Source organism: Patella vulgata, chromosome 2 (assembly GCF_932274485.2).
Source record: "Patella vulgata chromosome 2, xgPatVulg1.2, whole genome shotgun sequence".
NCBI classification, from domain to species: Eukaryota; Metazoa; Mollusca; class Gastropoda; family Patellidae; genus Patella; species Patella vulgata.
The window spans coordinates 52,016,094-52,037,551 of record NC_065880.2 but is presented as its reverse complement, the minus strand read 5'-3'; the positions used below and the strand labels follow the sequence as shown (position 1 = coordinate 52,037,551).

The 21,458-nt window shown below is 35.2% G+C and overlaps 1 protein-coding gene across 3 annotated transcripts in view; it reads right to left on the bottom strand.

Moving 5' to 3' along the window:
* LOC126810207 (class A basic helix-loop-helix protein 15) overlaps window positions 1-21,458 on the bottom strand; it is a 100,734-nt gene that overhangs the window by 59,210 nt on the left and 20,066 nt on the right. The window contains exon 1 of one of the 3 annotated variants that reach the window (XM_050535163.2): window positions 12,067-12,379. The exons of the other annotated variants lie outside the window; for them this stretch is intronic. The gene's annotated coding sequence lies outside the window, so the exon portion shown is untranslated. Of the gene's footprint in view, window positions 1-12,066; window positions 12,380-21,458 lie in introns of those variants that run through there. 3 annotated transcript variants of the gene reach the window in all.

Genomic DNA, 21,458 nt, shown 5'->3' with positions numbered 1-21,458 from the left:
ACTGCACTTTGTAATTCCTAGACGCATGGGTATTAAAATGGCTATAGAGATATTTGACACATGCTCAAAATTGGTGAGAGTGTTGCCGTACAATACAAATAACCTCAACTACGACTACGGCCACTAAACTTCTCGTAAAAACATTAACGGCAATGAAAGGTTATTTATTTTATGCAGAGAAACACTACATATAAACATATTTGAAATACTTTTCAAGACACCGCTAATAGTTCTATAAGAATTTAAAACCCCGAATTCGTTTTACAGGGCTAAGAATGATAACAACAATAGACATATCCTTCTATATCTTATGCAAGTAAACTGTTCAGAACAAAAAGTACGTGCGGAGTTGATTGAAGCTTGGTGTAAAAATAAAACATGTGAGTGAATATTACAATACAAGTGTGAAGTGCATTACTTCACGTCAAAAACGTTCTGGGTTGTTTGTATTTAAAGAGGTATTATCTCTTCTACCAAAAACAGAAACGTAATTAATCGTGAATTCCATATTCCTAATAATATTTGACTTTCCTTAATATTCTTAATAATATTTGACTTTCCTTATAACAGAAAATTCAAGTACTGGCCAATTTAAAGAATAAATTTGTTATATTTGAACCCAATGCTGTCTGCCTGTGAATTTCAGCATTTTTGCCAAGTAGCGTAAAGTCATAAGTGTATTGGGGCTGTGAAGTATAAACGTACTTGATCTGATATTGCTACTCAAACCTCCTTTCTATTTTCTAATGGTTCCAATTGTAGACCCCCCCCCCCCCCGAGCATTTATTAGTAGGCCTACGATAATAAAATAAAACCAAGTACGAACAATCCAAACCATTAGACAAAATTCGAAGTCCTAAAAAAACGGTATAGGCAAAATAGTGTAATCAGCAAAGGGGCAGTTCACCGTGTACAAAATACACGACAAACAGGTGTCCGGAAGAGTAAGCTTGCCCTGCCTGGCGCCACACCCGCCATAACTGCATCCAAACCACAAGACGAAATCTCGGTAAAATAGCGTGATTGACCAATGGACTATCCGTATGCAAAATGCACGTGATGAACAGTGTTAACGATGTAGTAGACATAATAAGGGAGATAGTATACTCGTCAATTAAATATATCTAGAATAATAGCCGAAAGAGACATGTTATATTTACCAATCAAGTCAATATGACGGCCATAAAACGTTTTAAAGGTTTTTGTAAGTTTAGTGGGCAAGTATCCCTGTAGTTGAAGCTTAGATGACAAATGCCTCGATCTACTTAAAAAATCAGAATAAAAGGAACAAGCTCTCGTGTAACGAATTAGCTGAGACACAAACACTCCATAAGCTAGTGATATTGGAATTTTACTACTAATGAATGGAAAGTTAATAATCGGAAAGTCAAAGTCATCACGTTTATCGTACAATTTAACACCATGCGCCAGCGTTTGCCAAATTCCCTACAAAAGTTTTTGGGGCAGAGGATATTTTACAACACATATTGGCTCTTATATGGTTGGCCGAGACGGTTTATTGCATAACAAATAGCAAAATAGCAAGCAACTTCTGACTTGTAGGTGACAATTCATTTTAATTAAAGGATATCAGACATGAATTTAAACTTTACATTAAATGGCAATGGCCGGTCAATGGGATATGTAACATTAAATTGTATGATTAAGATGAGTCACTGGGCATCCGAAAATATACAGACATCTTGTAGACCACTTCAATAACCCTTTTCGTTAACCTAATAATCTGTGTCGAACCTGTTGAACTTGACTGAAAACTAATCATGTTAATTTTAGTTTATAACGAGTATTAATGTAGTTAAAGTATATATGACAAGCCAACACCGAATCCTGCTGACGACCTATGTCAATTTCTGTCTCCGATTTAATAGTTACCTATTTATAATATGTCCGCCTGGTAAAACATGGTATTGTCAACAAGACAACACCCTTTAAACCCAGGTGTGGACTGAATATGGTGCTAATATGCTATAAATCTGATATGGAGAGCGACATTTAAACTTTGTCCACATACCTCAACCATTTAACGAGTCAGATTCAATGTAAATACTTGGGGTTGTCTAGATTACAACTCAAACAATTCTTACTACAACACATAGCTATCATCTTCAATGTTTTATCTTAGTTGTAAAAAACGAATCACCTACAACAAACAGACATGAAACGAATGTGTAAAACGATTTTCAAGTATCAATACAGGTAAAATGAGCCACCCGTAAGATGAACGTTTTGAATTAACGCCGTGTCGAATTTTGAAATATATCTCCATCACAAAGATAATTTAATTATGCACAACTGATTAACTTTAATTTGGTGATATTTATCCAATCTGATTGAAATACAGATCTATATTTCGTGTTCGTTTTTTATACTTTCGTGACACGCGATAGGTCACGTCAGGGGTCAAAAGACCGACTTATGGCGCTATGACGTCAGACATTTGATTAACCAATCAGCATTGATGTTACTAGTGGATTACCCACAGTTCCGTGAAAAACACGCCTAAAGCTCGCCGTAACAGACCGTTTCATTGGCTTATTCCTGAAACGAAATTTTGAACTATAAAAACGAAACGAAATAGGCTTTGTGTTTTAACCAGATTGATATTTATCTAAATGAATGTATTAACAAGCATAGGTCGTAAGATACACTTTAATTATATTCTAACTATCTTGACGAACACGTAAAAGAACCCTTGACAGTTGGAATTCAATTGCTGTCCGGGAAACAAATTCCTCATAGCAAACTGCATTGCATATACCATTCTTCATTACCTCGGCTGGGGCGGAGAAGTAGGACGTTAAATTCCATTCCACTGATTCATCCTATTCGTTCATTTCATTAAATTCATTCTATTCTAATGATCCCCCACCTCACCCCTCCCCACCCACCTAAAAACAGAAAAAGAAACCCGAGTATGCACCTGGATGGGTCAGAGAAAATGTATTGTTTTTATACATAATAATCAACCGAGATAAATTTGTACATGACGGCAACTCAACTGCATTTCTTTATATTTAACGCGATGTTCATTATAACCTGTTAAAATTTGCACCAATGTGCTTTCTACGATATGTCAATATTGAAAAAAAAAATGAAACCGAACATTTACATTATGGTGAAATGACTATCCGATGTGAAGGGTTTCTAGCAGTTAGCATTGTAGTTGTAAAACCAAAGCAAACCAAACCACAAATTAATTGCAATTTAAGGCTAAAAAAATAAACAAATAAGGGCAAGTATTTCAAAAAGGTGGTGACTGTCAACAAGTGTATCAAAACCATCTACCTTTAAACTTTGTACCGCCTTTCTTCAAACAACAAACAAGGTCAAAATACTTGGGTAATTGATTTTTTTTTATCAAAATAAGTCGAGTTGACTGGTGAATAGTTTCGCAGTTCTTGGAATACATGTACATTGGGTATCCATGTCTTCATCGTCATTGATTATATATCCGCTTCCATATATAACCGTCCCTATTTAAAAGACAATTATTGTCGTCCACCAATTTTACATATTATGTGATACTATAGGTTAAACAAATTTCAAATATAAGATTAAAGGATCAATCTTTATTATGGTTAATCCGTAACGCCTACGCGCAAGTTCCGGATGTGATGCAAATTGAAAAGAAAAAGTTTGTGAGTGATTATAGGTCTACTTCAATCCGCAAAAATAAGTGGTCTCCAGAATTAGAGTCACATCCGGAATTTACCCGAACATGTTACGGATCAACCATAACAAATACTCTTATTTTAAATTATATTTGGAATCTGTTTAACCTATTGCATCACATATACTATGTAAAATTGAAGGACGGAAACATGACAATCGGTATTGAAGCACCGATCTCCTGAATTTGAGTCACAATTGGAATTTTAGGCGTAGCCGTTACAGACCACCCATAGCAACTATTCTGACTTTAAATTATATTTCGAATCTGTTTAACCGATTGTATCACATAATATGTAATATTCATGGACGATAAAATTGTCCTTTAATAAGGTATTGTTAGGTATGGAAGTACACAATCAATGTACTTTAAGTTTACGAGAACCTCCTTATGAGATTTTATAACAAATTCTCTAGTTCAGTAAGGCGTAGTCTATAGCTGCACGGTATTCAACATTGTTTTAAGACGTGAATTTTAGACCAAGACGATACACGAAGACAAAACAAGAGGCTTCATTTTATTTGAATTGTGCACCAATTGTCTGTTTAATTGTTTGAACGAACCATAGTCGATTTTAGGAGATTTTAAAATGGTGTAACGTCTGTTTTAAAACTGGCCTCCACCACCCTGTGTTTAAAGAGTTTACCTTGGATATTTTAACAAGCATTATCGGTTTGATGCATGAGTAACGCAAAGCCCTTGTGGTCCAAAAGTTACGTGATTAACATAAAAGTTGTTATTTTTTAGAAGAGGCTGCACAGTATACACATACACAATAAAAATGAATTTCAAAGAAACCGATGGTTATATGATCCGTATGAATTGTATACCTCAGTTATTCATCCAATTTCGAGACATTTATTCTAACCATTAAAAGCTTAAAGGTAAATATATTTCGAGCTTGAAAGAAAGCACTGAAATAGTCTTGCCTGGAGCTAACCGCAGTATTAAAATAACCCTATTAAGAGAAACTATCCATGCGTACTTCTATAAGGCTTTAACTGTCGACTTTTAAACACAAAATCAGTTATATCTCAACATAGGCTGTATATGAAGACCTATAATTTGAAACGATGACAGATAATTATTTACATCGACATTTTTATTTTGTACCCAGAGATCTCTACTTTAATTCTAACGGGGAAAATTGCCAGCTAAACGCCAGTACTGTCGATACTTATTTGTTTTCGGCGATTTTGCTACATAATTATCTCCAACATCGACAGTAGATTTTTACTGACATTATTTTGAAGGAAAAAAGACTATTTCTGTTAACTGCCCTCTTTTGTGCCTCTTTATAAACTCAGATCATTGGGATATTATGTTCACACCCTCTGCCCGCGTTTTGAAACTCTTCATCTTTTGATATCAGATCTACAACCACTACCGTTGAGAAACTTTCAAGCCACAGCTATTTATGTCCTTTTATATACGGTACAGAGACTGTTTTCGTTTTTTTTAACAATATTTTTTATTCGGGGTGACTGAATAGGATTGGGGAAGAGGCTTATGCCTATGAAAAACCCCTCTCCCTTATAGACAGCTACATAGACTGTTCTACCATACAATTATTTTTGGCTAAGTAATAACTTACGGGTACCTCTGATGTATTGGTGTTTTTATCACATCCCGATAATAATTTAAACTGGGATTTGCCCTGGCAAAAATTTAAAATAAAATCAATTAATTGGTGCCTTGTCCACTAGGGTTATCGCTCAACATTCAGTTTCTACAATGTACAAATCCCTGGAAATTACTCAAGGACTGACCTGGGGATATACCAAACTATGTACTGATCTGAACTCTACTTTAATAATACTGTAAAATAGAATATTTACATCAATAATAAGTAAAGGCCTGCAGTATTTTCTCACTTGATACACCTAGAGTTTGAACTGTGGCTTTTAAATTACAATAAAAAGTAAATCAAATGAGGCGTGAAATAGTTTCACGACATTGGTATTATTTTACTTATCATCATTGTTATTAATCATACACATGTCAACGCTTTATCATTTAAAGATATATTCCTTTAAGAACCAGGACAGTAATTATGTTAATATCTGTCTAGATAAAGTACCAAGAAAATAGCTCTTACTCCCATGAACTCGACTGCTAAAGGGTAATAATGATTTGAATACTGGGTAAACTGTTTTAAAAAATTTGTTGTTTCGACATAACATTTCTTCGTCATACATTATAGCTCAAGTCGTACTTGTTTTTAAATATTTTTCGTGAAGACTCGGACTGTCTCCTATCTTGCTGTTCTAATCAAAAGGTTGTCATTTTAGTGGCTGTCGAATGGTAATAATTATTTCATTTATTACGCACTTAAAGAGCAATTATTCAAGGGCTAAATATGCCGATTGCGGGTCTTTCATTAGGCCTTTAAGAAACTATTAAGTAGTCATTTATTAACATGACAAGACCATAATCAACTCTTTAAGCCATCGGTTTAATGATTTCATTTAAAAATGGAGAAGCGAGGCTAAATCTCGAACAACCAGTCCGGTGGCTACGATAATAAACAATCAATGTACACATCTTGTCAAAACTACAAACATTGATAACTTCGCTCAGAATAAGGTAAATTGAATGAAATTTTCAATATATTCATTTTGCATTATCTATTTTTGAACTATTTATATCAAAAACGACCAACTCTTTATCTAAATCTTACATAAAAGCCTCTTTAATAAAGATCTATTAGTGATTTAAGGAAATGAAACAGGGTTTAGCGTTTAATCTTTCTTCACCATCCTGCCAAATGAAGACGAGCATACGCCGTACTATTATTTCCATGTCCAAATTTCAGTGGATCTTCAAACTGCATCAAATCGCATATACATAACCTAATTTTTCGTCCCATTCGAACGTATTTCCTTGTCAGGATGCTAGTCTAGCACGTGACCCCCACCCCATCACCCCCAGCACAGCCCTAGCTAAGCTACTAGCAATATCAAAAACTAACCCATCCTCAGTTGACCAGCATCTATTAGTGATCTAATAAGCATCTCAGTTCTCTCATAAACTATGTTAACAGTCATGAATGACCTAATTAACCGCGTGGGGACACAAATGTCATCTTTAATGCCATTATTGTTTTAAAATCAATTAATATTAAGTCCTTTTTTTATTTGAAAATTAATGTATATTTTATAATAATAATTATATAAGTTCGACTCAACGACCTCTTAATTTGCATACACACCTTCGTCATACCATACATCATTCAATTTGTGTCAATTTTAAATCTATATTTAGAAAATTACTAAAATCGTGACCACAATTAATCAATTACTTTCTTACATGCAATAATATATTCATATTGACTACATCAACCAAAACAAAACATCAGAAATGCAATTACAAGAAAAGTCAATGTGTTCTGTGGTAATAAAAATGTCTCCTACCTTACATCCTCCGTAGGTGATGACTTCATTACTAACAAATGAATTATTGGCATTTTCGTTGCCTACGGTCATTAAAAACATGTTTGATCATACAGTGGCATGTGCAATAAAGCACATAGTACATTAACTACAGGATGTGCTAGTCATTGGCGCTATACTGGACACAAATAACGTCATTTCGGTACTAACATATGGTTCAAATTAATTTATTTCCACAATTGGCTTGCGCGTACGGGTCTTTAGCAGTCGGAGCGAACTGGAAGAACCCGGGGAAAACAGGCGACCACACCACTGATAGTCCTTATTATCTAAAGCGCACGCGTTAGATCATTGGTCCACCCGACCCCCAGACTAACTTAGGCAAGTAACCTTCGAACGTTTATAGTTAATGTGTTACGACAAATTGCTGTCGCACACATTATTGCAATTTTTTTAAGGAAAGTCAAACTTTTTTTCAAATCAACTAAATGCTATTCATGACAGTAACATTTTTTCATTCCCGCGTTTTATATTGCTGACTTTATACCATTAATTACACACGTTAATTTAACTTCAAATAGTAAGTATCAAACAAGTTTCCATTTTATTGGGGACATAATGTATATTGTGATATGAAATGGATTGAAATATCGATGTATAGTTTTTATTGGCAAGATGGTTTTTTGTCACTGTGTTTGCAAATGATGTATGTCAAATTGTTTGCAACCCTCCATGAGGAATAAAAAAATAACTAAATAAAATATGAGTCAATCAATTTGATGAGTGTGTATTTGAAAATTTAGTGATCATTTTTATGATCATGTATGTCCTTTTCTTCTAAAATATACGACATTTATTGGCGTCATAATGTCGCAAATCGAACAAAAAGCACCGAAAATGTGAACGTTTTCTTATTCAAAAAAATCCAATCTCATAAATTTGATAAAAAGAGATGCTATTTAAATGACTAATGGTAATAACTAAATCCAATTTTTCAAACCTACGGGCGTATTACCTAATAAAAAATCGGCTACTAGATATCTAGTGCCGAAATTATATACCTTATAGACATACTGGTATTTTCAAAGGGTTAATCGCGTCCTGACGGTATGAATATGATAAAATACTCAAATTGAACATAGTGCGCATTGATCAATTAATTCAAAATTAAAAATTAAAGATACATTATGGGAGATTCGATAACGAGTTGGCAGTTCTCACTATAATAGTTAAAAACTAGATAATGTAAAGGCAATTTGATGAAAATTTCATTCAAATTGATCCACTATGAACCGAGAACTAGGCGATGGAATTTCCGCCTAGCCTCGATCATCATTACTAAAGTCAGTACGATAAACAGCATAGTCTCAATTATCCATTTAATCGTTAAATCGTGAAGGAAAGTTATGCAGTAAATCGGCTCATAATCCACTAAAGATCGCAAGCTAGCGATGCCATCTAGAGTTGATTATGGTCTGGATAGGTTAATTAATGTCTAATTAATAATTTAGATAACATTTCAGGCCTAAAGAAAGACCTGCAATAGACAGTTTTAGTTCTTGCATAATGCATGTTTAAGAAAAATTTATATTAAACAATAATTCGAAAGCCTGATTCTCACCATGCTACATATATAGATTGGATATTTTGGCGTGTTTTTAGAACTAGGTGAGGAATAGTCACATGTTATAAAACAGCATCTCTAATTGAAGCTTTCGTGAACCATGTAATAGGTAAACAAGATTTCGAAAAGTTAACCAAGTATCTAAGATACTAGATTTTGGAAACTCATCGACGTTATAGTGTAATACATATTTAAAATTATCTCCTGTTTCGGTCCCGGTGTTTGCTGAGAAAGTTCCTCGGTTCGGAGTTTTCCCGTTTGGTTGTGTTTGTGTGTGTGGGGGGGGGGGGTGCTGACAAGAGAACGGGGTCTATAGTCGTTCGGATAATGGGAGTTGGAATTTGAAATACGAGAAGGCCGTAGCGCCTTGCCTGAACAAAATTTGCCCCAGAGCACATTGTATATGATCATCTTCGTTAGGCGGGTTGGTGCAGAAATGTAGGACAGTAAGCTGATCTCCATGTTTACCATTAAACAAAGTCACTGTCATATATATCACCGGAATAAGATCAATAATTCACATTCAGTTTTGCACTGTCCTTATTATTTTGAACTATTGCCGATGTGAACTCGATTTGAAAAAGTAAATAAATTTGAGTATATGAACCATTACTGATGGAATGGGGTTTACGGTCCAATCAAAACTTCTGTTTACTATAATAAGGGCAATAAGAGGTTTGCCCTGATCGGGGTGTTTCCACCAGCTCGCTCTGCTTCAAATTTGCCAATGGTTCTTTTGCGTGTACGGGTATCTCTAATTTTTTGTGTCCCATCCGAACGACTAGACACATCATCCTTATCATCCGCAACTTGACCGCCACAGACAAGTGAATGTTGAAGACTTATATTATGGGCACCAGGGCAAGATACTACCAAAATGGTTAAAAGAGTATTTTCACATATTTGAGCACGTGCCATTTTATTTTCCTTGTCGTCCTGGAAATCTATAACATTAAATGTATTTGATTTATTACAGTCAGTACACTAAGGTTAATGGCGTGGCCCTTTTTTCAGTTTTCTGTCACCGATCACGATATGATAAACGATTTATTTTCATTTTTGTTTAGTTTTCACAATTTAAATAAACTTAATGTGAACAGTTTGCTCAAGCCAGCCTGAATCATTATCAATTTCATACAGCATAGTTTGTTATTTAATAAAAAAGTAAATAAAAAATGACACAAAATGTCCTTTTGAAGTAGTTATTTACAAGTAATTACATTCAGTACGCAGTATTACAGACATAGATTCATAATTATACATGTAGAAAATGTTTCAATTCACCAAAGATGTCAAAAATAGTTGAGTTTACCCACGATGTTAACCTCAACCCCAACATACAGTTCATGTCGTAGTACTTAAAGATGTGTTTCTTTTACTATCAACGAGAATGTTTGAATAAAGCAGGGGATGTGAATACGAGAATGTGGATATACAGAAATACTTTCTAAAAGTATAGAATACATGACATATGAATGGTTGTAATTTTGTGGGTTTGACAAAGCACGAGAGAGAGAGAGAGAGAGAGAGAGGGAGAGAGAGATCATTGTGTAATCTGCTTGCAGAAATGGAAGGTTTACAATATTTTCCTTCCTATCATTTGTAGTTGGATTGGTACTTGTGATATTAGAAAAGAAGTAAAAAAAATGACGTTATTGGACTAATATTACAGATTTATGAAAAGAAATGACCAACAAAACCTCTCCAATATACTTAAATGTAATCAAAAGTCGAGGTTGACCTCAAATAGGCCTTTGGATTATTCCTCGTTTGTCAAGGTCATGAAGAACCTTTAAGCATTGTCTCTCAATACGCGTCTTCATTAGCCCAGTCGGAGCAGAAAAGAAAAGTAAGAAGTTAAACCCCATTTCATTTCATTTCTCTCAATAAAATCCAGAATATAAGCAAAGTATAAAGTAGACCTAAAGATAGACCCTCGGTCATTATTGTGTTAGGCTTTGTGGTTTATTTCAAACAGAATATTATCGGTGCCCGCAGAAACAAACAGTGAAACCTTCACAATTATTTACATGCCACGTACATTAATTATACACACTATATTCTTTGGGATAAACTTTTTTCAGCTTATTTACAAAGCTTTATCCTATTACTATTGTGGCATTTTAAGCAGTATATTTATTATGCAATATTTGTGTACGTTTTCTTTTCATTTTGATTTCCCCGAGCGTGTCCGTGTAGTATATTTTAAGCAATAATATATTATTGTGAATTAAAACATGAAATATGTGTCAATTTCACAAACAGGTGTAATAGATCCTGTTATATACAACTCTGAACTTGACAACCTCGAAAATATATCTAAATAAGGATTTTATAAGACAACAAATCAGGTTTAATGTGTTACAAACACCTATCCTTATTCCAAACAATTACAGCAACTAGCCAAAATGTCTATAGGTACTTGTGTATTTTGGTAAGTTTTTCGTGAAAGAGGAATGATTGTAGTTTTGATTGTACACACAGATTTACACAGGTCAGAATTAATATGGAATACACAGGCAGGAATTCTAAGAAATACAATCCCTGAGTGGCGCTTCGACTAGGCTTATCTATTTATCAAGAGACGCTGCCGAGCAATAAACAGTAATTATATTCCATAGAATTGTGAAATGTGTTTTTCCAGTTCAATTACTAAATGCCATTGAAACCATTTAAAATATAGAAAGTTGTCAGCTATCAGAATATTTAATTAGAACCGTATATCACTAAAATAATCCTATATGCCTGAGTTGGGAAGTATATCTTATATTTATCTTATATACGTAATCTATCATGTAACAAGAGTACTGTTTGGATAGTGCAGGGTGAAATATAATTATAAATGGGTATTACCTGAAAAAACTTAGACATTGGCTTACAAAATACGACCTTCATAGTCGTGAAATATATAATTCAGTGAGCAATAATTTCACGTATATCGTGTCATTTTATAATAAAAGATTCCTTAATTAGAAAACAATAAAAAAAATATACATTATTAGTCTACGCCCTATTGTTAGACAAAATGCTTAAACTAGTTTATTGTTTTAGTCCTGCATAAACGCATGATTTGTATTCATGTTCTTATTAGGTTTTAAAATAGTAAGCAGATATGAGCCCTTATCCAACAAAACAAAAACAATATCTTTACGTCAACAAAAGTTATTTACAACTTATGTTTATTCATGAATCTTTTGATTTTGAGAATTTATTTTTTTTTGAAATAGCAATTTTAGACAAGCGTTTTGAATAATAGACCTCGTGGCGACTACAATGTGTATTACTAACTTTTAAATAAATACAATATACAAAAGTTAGGTGCATTTTCAAACGTAATTGTATTGTAATATTCTACTTACCTATTTGAGGATTTTAATATATTCCATAAGAAAAGCCGTGAAAATGATCTTTTTCTCTATTTTAAGGCGTAAACTAAAGTTTTGACAGTTGTTCAGGTGTTTCGAAGAAGAAAAAGAAGAAAAAATCAAGCACACAATGTTGAACTGTTGAATTGAAGATGAGTCAAACCCTGGTCAATGGGTAGAAAAAAGTAAAAATGTCCCAAAACAAGCACTCGCCGTTTCACACCTTTCTACCAAGTGGTAATTAAAAGAAACGGCGTCAGATATAAGCCGAATGTCATCAAGACGAAGATGTCAGTCAAAACGACCAAGACTACTCCACCAGTCAAACCGCGACTATGCTGCTCACTAAAAAGGCAGACGTCATATATTGCCGGAAGAGATAAAGGTATAATAGGTAAATAAAAAAGAGATAATTCATATATACATAGACAAGATGTTCAGTGACCCGAGAACAAAACACATACACCAACATGTCGCCAAACCGTTATAGATTATAGCTAGTTTATACAGTACATGAAATTTGCGTCATCACTGTCTATATGTAAATAATCAACAATTTGAAATAATTTGCCTTATCTTATTACATTGGCGAAGGCTTCATGTGAACTGTTATGTCGAAACTATTCTATGACCATCAAGGGATGGGGGGGGGGCAAGAGAGTGGGGGGGCATTCTGTACACAGAGATTCATCTCTGTCCTGAATGGCCGCCATATCCAAAAAATAGTATATTGTTTTGTAATGAAGTTGTACTCCGTTTCACATCTAGCATACACACAAAGACTAAATAAATCTATTCCATTACCTTAAATGGAAGCAGAATCAATACATCTCAAAATTCTAGAAGTATAATGCTTAGCGTTTTCGACTAAAATCGTCGATTTAGGACTTTAAATGTCTGTCAACTATCTTAGTGTCTGTTCTTAAGCAGAGCTAACTGCAGACAGGCAGTCTAAGTTCAGTGTGGGGAGGTGGGGGGCATGCTTACGTTTCTCGGACACCTTATACACTTCTCATTGCAGAAATCACAGGGTTTATGAAGGCCAATAATGCCAATGGCAAAACATTCATGATTGGTCGATTGGCAAATATCGTTTTTATGTGTGTGGGATTGGGGTGACTGGTAAAAAAGGAAAAGAACTAACTGGTCAAATAGACTAATCTTTTAATAGCTTACATGTATCTCTGTGTTTTTAACAAGTAACCACTTGAATTGTTAAAAAAAAACTACCTTTGTTTCATAGTTGTCGCTTCAGTAACTTATAGTTGTAAACCGGGAAATGTGCTGTGGGTATTTCCATAAAGTCACAATATTGCAATTTGTAGAAACAAAAAGGGACTTAAATGTTCCGACTCTCACTTGGTCGTCAAACATCCCAGGAAAAAGGGAGGTCGTCTCTAGCTAGACAAAGACTGGTGTTTATGGAATGGAAAAATTCTAACTACGGACTAAATTTAAAGGATGTGTCTGGCTTGACTAAGACCAATGGCTATGGGACAAAAAAACATCCTGGTAGAAATAGGTACGGAATCATTTAATATATTTCAGAAAACAGTGTTAGAAGGGTTCCCATCCGCATTAAGTCCCAACCATCAGTATATTGCACGTCCATGTGAGGTGTTGTACACACGTTCAGCCAGTTTAGTTATACTCTTGTAGCTCTAACAGTGAACATTTTGTTATGCATCAAAATCAGAAAAGCTTAATACAAAACCATTCTGAAGGATCCTGGGCTTTAGCTTGGACACCTCGGTACATAATATACACTATTATGGTAACGGTAAACTTAGAGGAGTGACATCTTCTACAAGTGGACAACCAGACAAAGAAGACCAAAGGCAATCACGACAGAGAACTAGGACAGGCTCTATGTCTTACCATGCGTGACCTCAAAAAATACAACGTTAGTATAAATAAAGCAATAAGTCCGATAATCACAGGACCTTAATTTGTGCAGTCTCCAACAGAAGCATTATGACTGATATAAATGAAATGGATGTCGGATTGGGATTGTTGAAGTTGGCGGTGACTTCAAGAATTGAAAGAGATTAGCAGACTATACATACCAGGCGGGCTGTACGCTGGTAGTATCTAGTCAAGCACGGATCACGTAACCACTTAACGGGGTTAAAATAAAACTTCTTACATTATCTTGTCTAGTATACTACAGAAGGCACAACTTATAGTCAAGAAAATGTAAGAAATTTTATTCCCTTCATGTACACGTGACATCTTTTGTTATCGATTCCTTCTAAAAAGCAGAGTCTAAATATTGTTATTTAACGTCTCCCCTATTTGTTCTAAGATATGACTTTTACAGGTGAATGTTATAATGAATGACAGCTGTGTCACGGACATCATGCCACTTAACCCAATAATACCTAACATTCCACAAGGTGTAATATATGTCACGCTTATACTATAGATAAAATACTTACCTAAAACACAGATAAAAAAATATCACTTTATATAAAGAGGAAAAGGAACTGGGTATTGTTTTTTTTCTGCCTGTTAATGAGTATGATAAATGATATTAACTGACGTTCCTACAAGCCTTCAGGTGACGGAAATAAAACTAAGAAGTCTTCGGCAATCGTAACAACCTTAAAACATCTTAAAGTGACATTAAGCAGTTTATTTCCCCAAAAATACGGAAATACGAGACTATCTTCTCGATGCCTTCCATTATAATTCGAAAAAGCAAATCATGTATACAGAAGGCACTTCGCTATCGCCTTTACATCACCATTATGTGTAGGATTAAGCACGAGAGTGAGGTTATGCTGGGGAAAGAAAGACTGAAGAAAATAACCCGAGAAAAAGAAAACCCAAGGCCGGCAGGCCGAGGTTGATCTGTCGAGGGTTTTTTCTAAAGTTTTTCTTCCCCAGCATAACCCCAGTCTCGGACTTTATCGTGCTTATAACCTGTCTATGTTTATATGTACTCAAAATGAGAATATCCCATAGAATTCCCGTAAGAAAAACCTTAAATAACCCGTTACAGGTGTAATATATCCAAAGCCACCCCGACTTTCAGACCTCAAATTATTTCGGGCATAGAATATACCCCAAAGATCAAAGAGATTTACCGTTATAGGTTTATAAATTTGAAGAATAGGCGGCACTAAGTCTTTGTTTTCACTTACCACATACGTCGATACCGCGCGGAAATATAGGGGCTGTAAAATTTAACTATGGTGGCTGATTGGTATGATGTCGTGATGTCGTGGTGTCGCCCTTCATAAGGCGACAACCCGACATCACGACAATTTAACCCGACATCACGACATTTTAACCCGACAACACATTTTTCACCCGACACCACGAAATTAAAAACATCGTAATGTCGCGTACAAATATCGTATTGTCGGGTTAAAATGTCGTGATGTCGGGTTGTCGTGGTGTCGTGTTGTGGTGACGAGTTATCGGCCATATTCCTCTCAATACTAAGATTATGTACACTGATCCATGTCGTAGTGCAGGACAAAGGACGTGGCAAAGTACCTTGTCTAGTTGTGTAGATGGGACAAAAACACAAGCTCCTGCGTACACATTGGCGTGCACATAAAATAATCCTTCACAGTTGAATTTCGATGAAAAAATGCCACGGTTAATTGAAAATGTCCATCATAGCAATCTGCATATCGTATGCCTTGTATATTCAATAGCCCACCCGATTGGCACATAAAAGTAGGAAAATTGAATGAAATGAAATTGTGTTTAACGTCCTACTGCTCTGCTCTGACTGGGCTAATTACGTGTTCGCTAATATGTACGCGGAACCTCGATTTTTCGTACCACCCAAGAGAGTATAGTTATCCGCTGCCAGGCCTCCCTTCCTGTTACACTGTAAAGAGGAACCAGTCCGGAAAATTCCCGATGAGCTCGGCCAACGCAGTGATCGAACACGAAACCTAAGCGTTGGAGAGCCAGCGTCCAGCATCGTGACTACCAGAAACGTAGGACATTAAACCCCATTTCTGGAGTCATTCCTCTTTGACAGTGATGCAGAACGGCGATCTTGCAAGGGATAACATATAATCGTTCTGATGGGACAAAAAGCATTGGCCCCATTAACCTATTGGCCTGCACTTAAAAGACCCCATGACAGTTGGAATTCAATATAAGTGTAGGCCGTAGCGCCGCTATCCGGGAAAAGTTTCCCCCATAGTACACTGTAAGTACGTCCTCATTAGCCCAGTCTGGGCAGAACGAAATGAAATGAAATGGAATTGAACGTCCTACTGTTCTGCTCCGACTGGGTTAATGAAGACGGGCCTACGCCATACGGTGTGTTATGAGAGACATTTTGCCCGGACCACGGCGCTATGGCCTAGTCTTATATCGAATTCCAACTGCCAATGGATCTTTTACGTGCACACCAATGTATACACGGGACCTCGGTTTTTCGTCCCACTCGAACGACTAGACAGCTGTACTTGTCTTGACAGCATGGGAAACCACGCTGGAAAATCTCGATGAAATTTCTCGAAAAACACCGGGAGTGAACCCGCGACCTCCAGGCTAGCGAACCAGCGTCTTACTCACTTAGCCACTGCGGCTCCTAAAGCAGAACAGTTGGGCGTTAAACCTCATTTCATTTCATTTTCCTACTTTTCTGCACCAATCGGACTATGCAGAGAGATATAACGGAAATTTTCAATGAATCGTAGCATTTCGTCATCAAATTTCAACAGCGAAGGATTCTTTTATGTGCACGCCAATGTGTTCACAGGAGCTTGGTTTTTTTATTTCTTTTTTTTTTTTTGTTTTTTTTTGTCCCATCTATATACAATACTAGACACGGTGCTTTGGAGAAACCACACTGCAAAATCTCGGAACTTTCTTGACGACACTACGACATAGACATCACGACATTTTAACCCGACATCACGACATTTTAACCCGACAATACGACATTTCTACGAGACATTACGCGAAAATGTCGTATTGTCAGGTTGTCGTGGTGTCGGGTTAAAATGTCGTGATGTCGGGTTGTCGGTTTGTCGCCTTATGAAGGGCGACACCAAGACATCATGACATGATACCAATCAGCCACCATACTTAACGGTATGCCTACATGTTGACATGTGGCCTCAGGTAACAATAGATTTTTCCGTTGACTTTAATGTTAATTTTCGTCTCTTTAACCAGCTCTAACCTATTTCCAAATTCTTGTTGGGTTGCACGATACCTACCATAGATGGAGCAACGTATATTGCGCAATGCATGTATGAGATCAACCCCTTAACTCTGTTATCCTTCCGCCTAACAAGATGAACATTCATCAAAACCTGGTAGAAAATGTAAATTCAAACCTTTTTTTCGGTTTCATACCAAAAAAATCAACAGACATCGCCAAGTAAACTGGTATGTGTGTGTGTGGGAGGGGGGGGGGGCGTAAAACAACAATAGATGTAACAACAGTTATGGGTAATGGTAATCAATGCTGGTCTGTATCCTATGTGCCCAGAATGAGCTTCGTCATTTTGTATTTTTAAAATATTGACAATAGACGAGCTTAGTTACTTTTATATAACTAAGTTTACTTAGATTTGAACAACAGTATATTATGTTTACATAAAATTAAAAATTAAAATGTATCAGTGTAATAAGTTTAACTAAGAAATCGCACAGTATAGAATACCTGTGTATCATAATTTATTATACGGGTTTGGCTTGACTGTTTCCGCGTGGGACTGCACCCGATTGATGGAGTAGCAATATTTTCCATTAAGCCTTCACGTGTACGACACCCGTTACTCTTTATTATATCCAAAATAAAAAGATTCGCCATGTTAACGATGTCACTTTAAAGCAATGTACAGTGTTTTCATTCATTAATTAATAAAAGAGCTGCGAAGTATATGTAAATGAGAGTACTGATACTTGATTGATTAGTAAATTGATCGATTGACTGACTGGACGAACCAACCACAAACTATTTAGGTGAGGTATGGGTAAATATGTATATTGTTCATCCAGACGGAACTTAAAAACATACATCTCTTCCATGAAAAATACCCTCTTTTTGTTTTGTTTTTATAGTGGAAATCGATCATTTAAGGATTACACAACATAACAATCTCCGCGTTTGATCACGTAAACATTACATATTTAATTACATGCAAAAAATTGAAAGCCACAACTAAGCTTATAGTCTCGGTGCGTTGTTTGCATTTTTCCTAAAATGTCAAAGTTTCCACAGCTTAATCCACGCAAATATATACTCAAACTGATTATTTAACATTTAAATTAGAAATCAAAATACCAACGGTAGATAATCTCCCAGTGTCGATTCAATCGGATTAAAAATATTTGGTAGGACTGGCTTGTGCTGAGTATATCGTATCGTTGGCAATGGGTGTCGAATGTTTAGAAATGTTCAGTTTATCAGACCTTTGTAAATACTGAACGGAATTGAACCATTTTTAGACTGATGGTGATATTTCTTTTAGAGATTCAACTGTCGAATAGTGTTGTTTGCCTAGAATTAACAATGCCTCAAATGACGATCAGATACTATAAACTTGTTTTTTGACAGTAATGTGAAGGCTTAGCATTACATCATCGTTAAAACGCTTAATAAAGAGGCATTAGACTCGTAAAATTACCTTGCTTTCATACGTCATCGCCGCAAACTTGGAATTGTTACGTCATGTAAAAAATCGAAGATCGTCCGTCCATAAATGCGCAATTATCCAAGGGACAAGCATGCCAAGTTTAATGTCGATCGTACTTTAATTGGCAGAACCGTACTCTTTTTACGATGTTTTTCGCCCCCCCCCCCCCGCCCCCGCCCCCCAAAACCCCCGCCCCCCAAAACCCCCAACAAGATGAGTAGCGATTGGGCCCAACCAAGTTCCTCGTTCTGCAAAGAACTCAAGGTGAAGACATTTAAACAGGCATTATATAAGAGACAAATCTGCCTATTACATGTCTTTCTTTGGGCCTTAAATGTTATATAAATTATTAATCAGACATAGTAACATGACAAGACCATAATCAACCCTCGATGCCATTGGATGGCTCCGATTTTAAGCAGATTAGAATGGATCTGCCATTTACCGATTTAATCTAAAAATGGAGAAGCGAGGCTAAGAATCGAATGACCAGTAGGGTTATTGCGATCAATGGCACATCTTGTTAAAACTACAACTATTGACAACTTCGCTCAAAATAAAGTAATTTGAATGAAATTTTCAATATAGTCATTATGCATTATCTATTTTTTAATGTTATAGCTTTTTATCTAAATTTTACATAATGCCCCTTTAGGTACATAAAAATGACGGTAGTCTAAAGAAACAGCTAATTATTAATATGTCTATCAGTCTTCAAACCTAGAAATACTTGAACCAATTTATCATTTCTAAATTTATATTCCTAATTAACAATTCGTTTCTCAAACAGATAATAACTACATGTATATATCCTTGAAAAAGACAATAGCTATAAGGAAGTCGTTCTAACTATTATTATTTCAGTTAGAAATATCACTTTTTTTATACTTATTTGAAACTATTTTGCTAAAAAGCAATATGATATTATTGTGAACTGCAAATTATGTTAAACTCTTAAAGATTATTATCATCTTTTTCATTTTTAAACACCATTTTGATTTTTAAAACATGGTAACACGGATATAACCACATCCTTGATAGGTTAACCATTAATTAAAAATACAAATGACGTAAATATCTTATATTGGTAGTATCATAGTCCATCTATTTATCTATTTTTACTATCTAAGGGGGTTTATTCAAATACTTGACACACGTCACAAATATCTATTTTTACTATCTAAGGGGTTTATTCAAATACTTGACACGTCACAAATACCCCCACACCCACTCCCAATGCGAATATATATACTATCAAATGGAAGAACAGTAATAGGACCCTTTTTCATTATCTCGTTATAAACGTCCGGTTTAATATATAATAATAAAAGAGGAACAAATCCGTACAATACCAGTGATAAAAATAGAACACCCACATTAAATTATCCATTATCTACCAAATATCAGTTCATATTTAAATACCGGAACTATAATAGTATAATAACCAATGAGATTTAATCTAAGAGAGGTTTCTCCAAGATAAAACGATAACTTAAACGATTAGCCTTTACTATATAATTGTTGTGGTTGTTGTTTTTGTTCTTGGAAAATGGTGTACCCTTGAATTTCGTTAAGATAAGTTATATAGGCCAGTAGCTGACAACGAATATCTTGCCACCTTTGCTTCATCAAAAAGCAATTTAACATTTTAGTGAAAACATGTGTTAATTACAGCATTATCATTCTTAGAGAAATACCCCGCAGTTTTGATCAAATCCACTTTTAAATTTCGCGCTCCATATCTCCGCCAAATCAAACAAAATGGAGTGTTTTGAGAGGTTCCTTGTTGACTAAAATGGTCATGTGACGTGATTCGACCAACGAGGCGCTTCATAAACATAATCCGACAGCTCCCATGTATTATTATTCACATGTAATAAATTCAGATCGAACAAATTTAGGACCATTGCTGGAGAATGGCTGAAAAAAGTCGGAAGAGAAAAGGTTATGGTTCCAGATGATGGCGAATCTACGACCATATTATAAGGTCCATGTACCGATACGATAAAGTGTACCGATGGGGATAAAGTGTTTCACCCAATTTGATAACAAAAGAGATACAGAATGTTGATTAGACTGCAGTATTTCATGAATGATTACAGTTGGAAGACCAGAAGCGATTTGCCAAGGTAAGCAGTTAGTTGAAAAATAATGTTTAATAAAATAAAGTTTGTTAATAACTAGATCTACATTAATTTTGTTCATTATTATTATTTGATAAATGAGTTCCTGTATGCAAACTCACAGTGAACATTTGATATTTCGAGGGTGTTAGATATCTCTAAGAGGAAACGGATTAACAGCTTGACAGGCAAAGTGCTCACAATCATTGCACAGCTAACCATAGAATGTAAATAAACCTGTGTTTTTACTGATATAACCCACCTAGGCCTTGATTATGGACAATAAATTCCATTTTTTGTATTCATTAATGCATCCACTGATACAAACAATACTGACACATCACCTTTCTGAGGAACTGAATCCAACAAGAACTTTCTTTAATTAATGCCAATTTGTTAGAGATGGGGTTTAAATTCTACTTTAGACTGTGATATTACAGTGATGATATTTTGTTATAAACATTCCTCATTTTTGCATTATATGGTTTTAATTTGTGTTTTTATGTTCACATTTTTGTGTACACTAAATGTTTGTATAAATATTGTCTATTTTATAAAAAAAACTTTTATGTTGTTAATAATCACTTTCTTTTCACTCTTCAGCAATGTATACAAATTAGATTGGACTATTGACGATAAA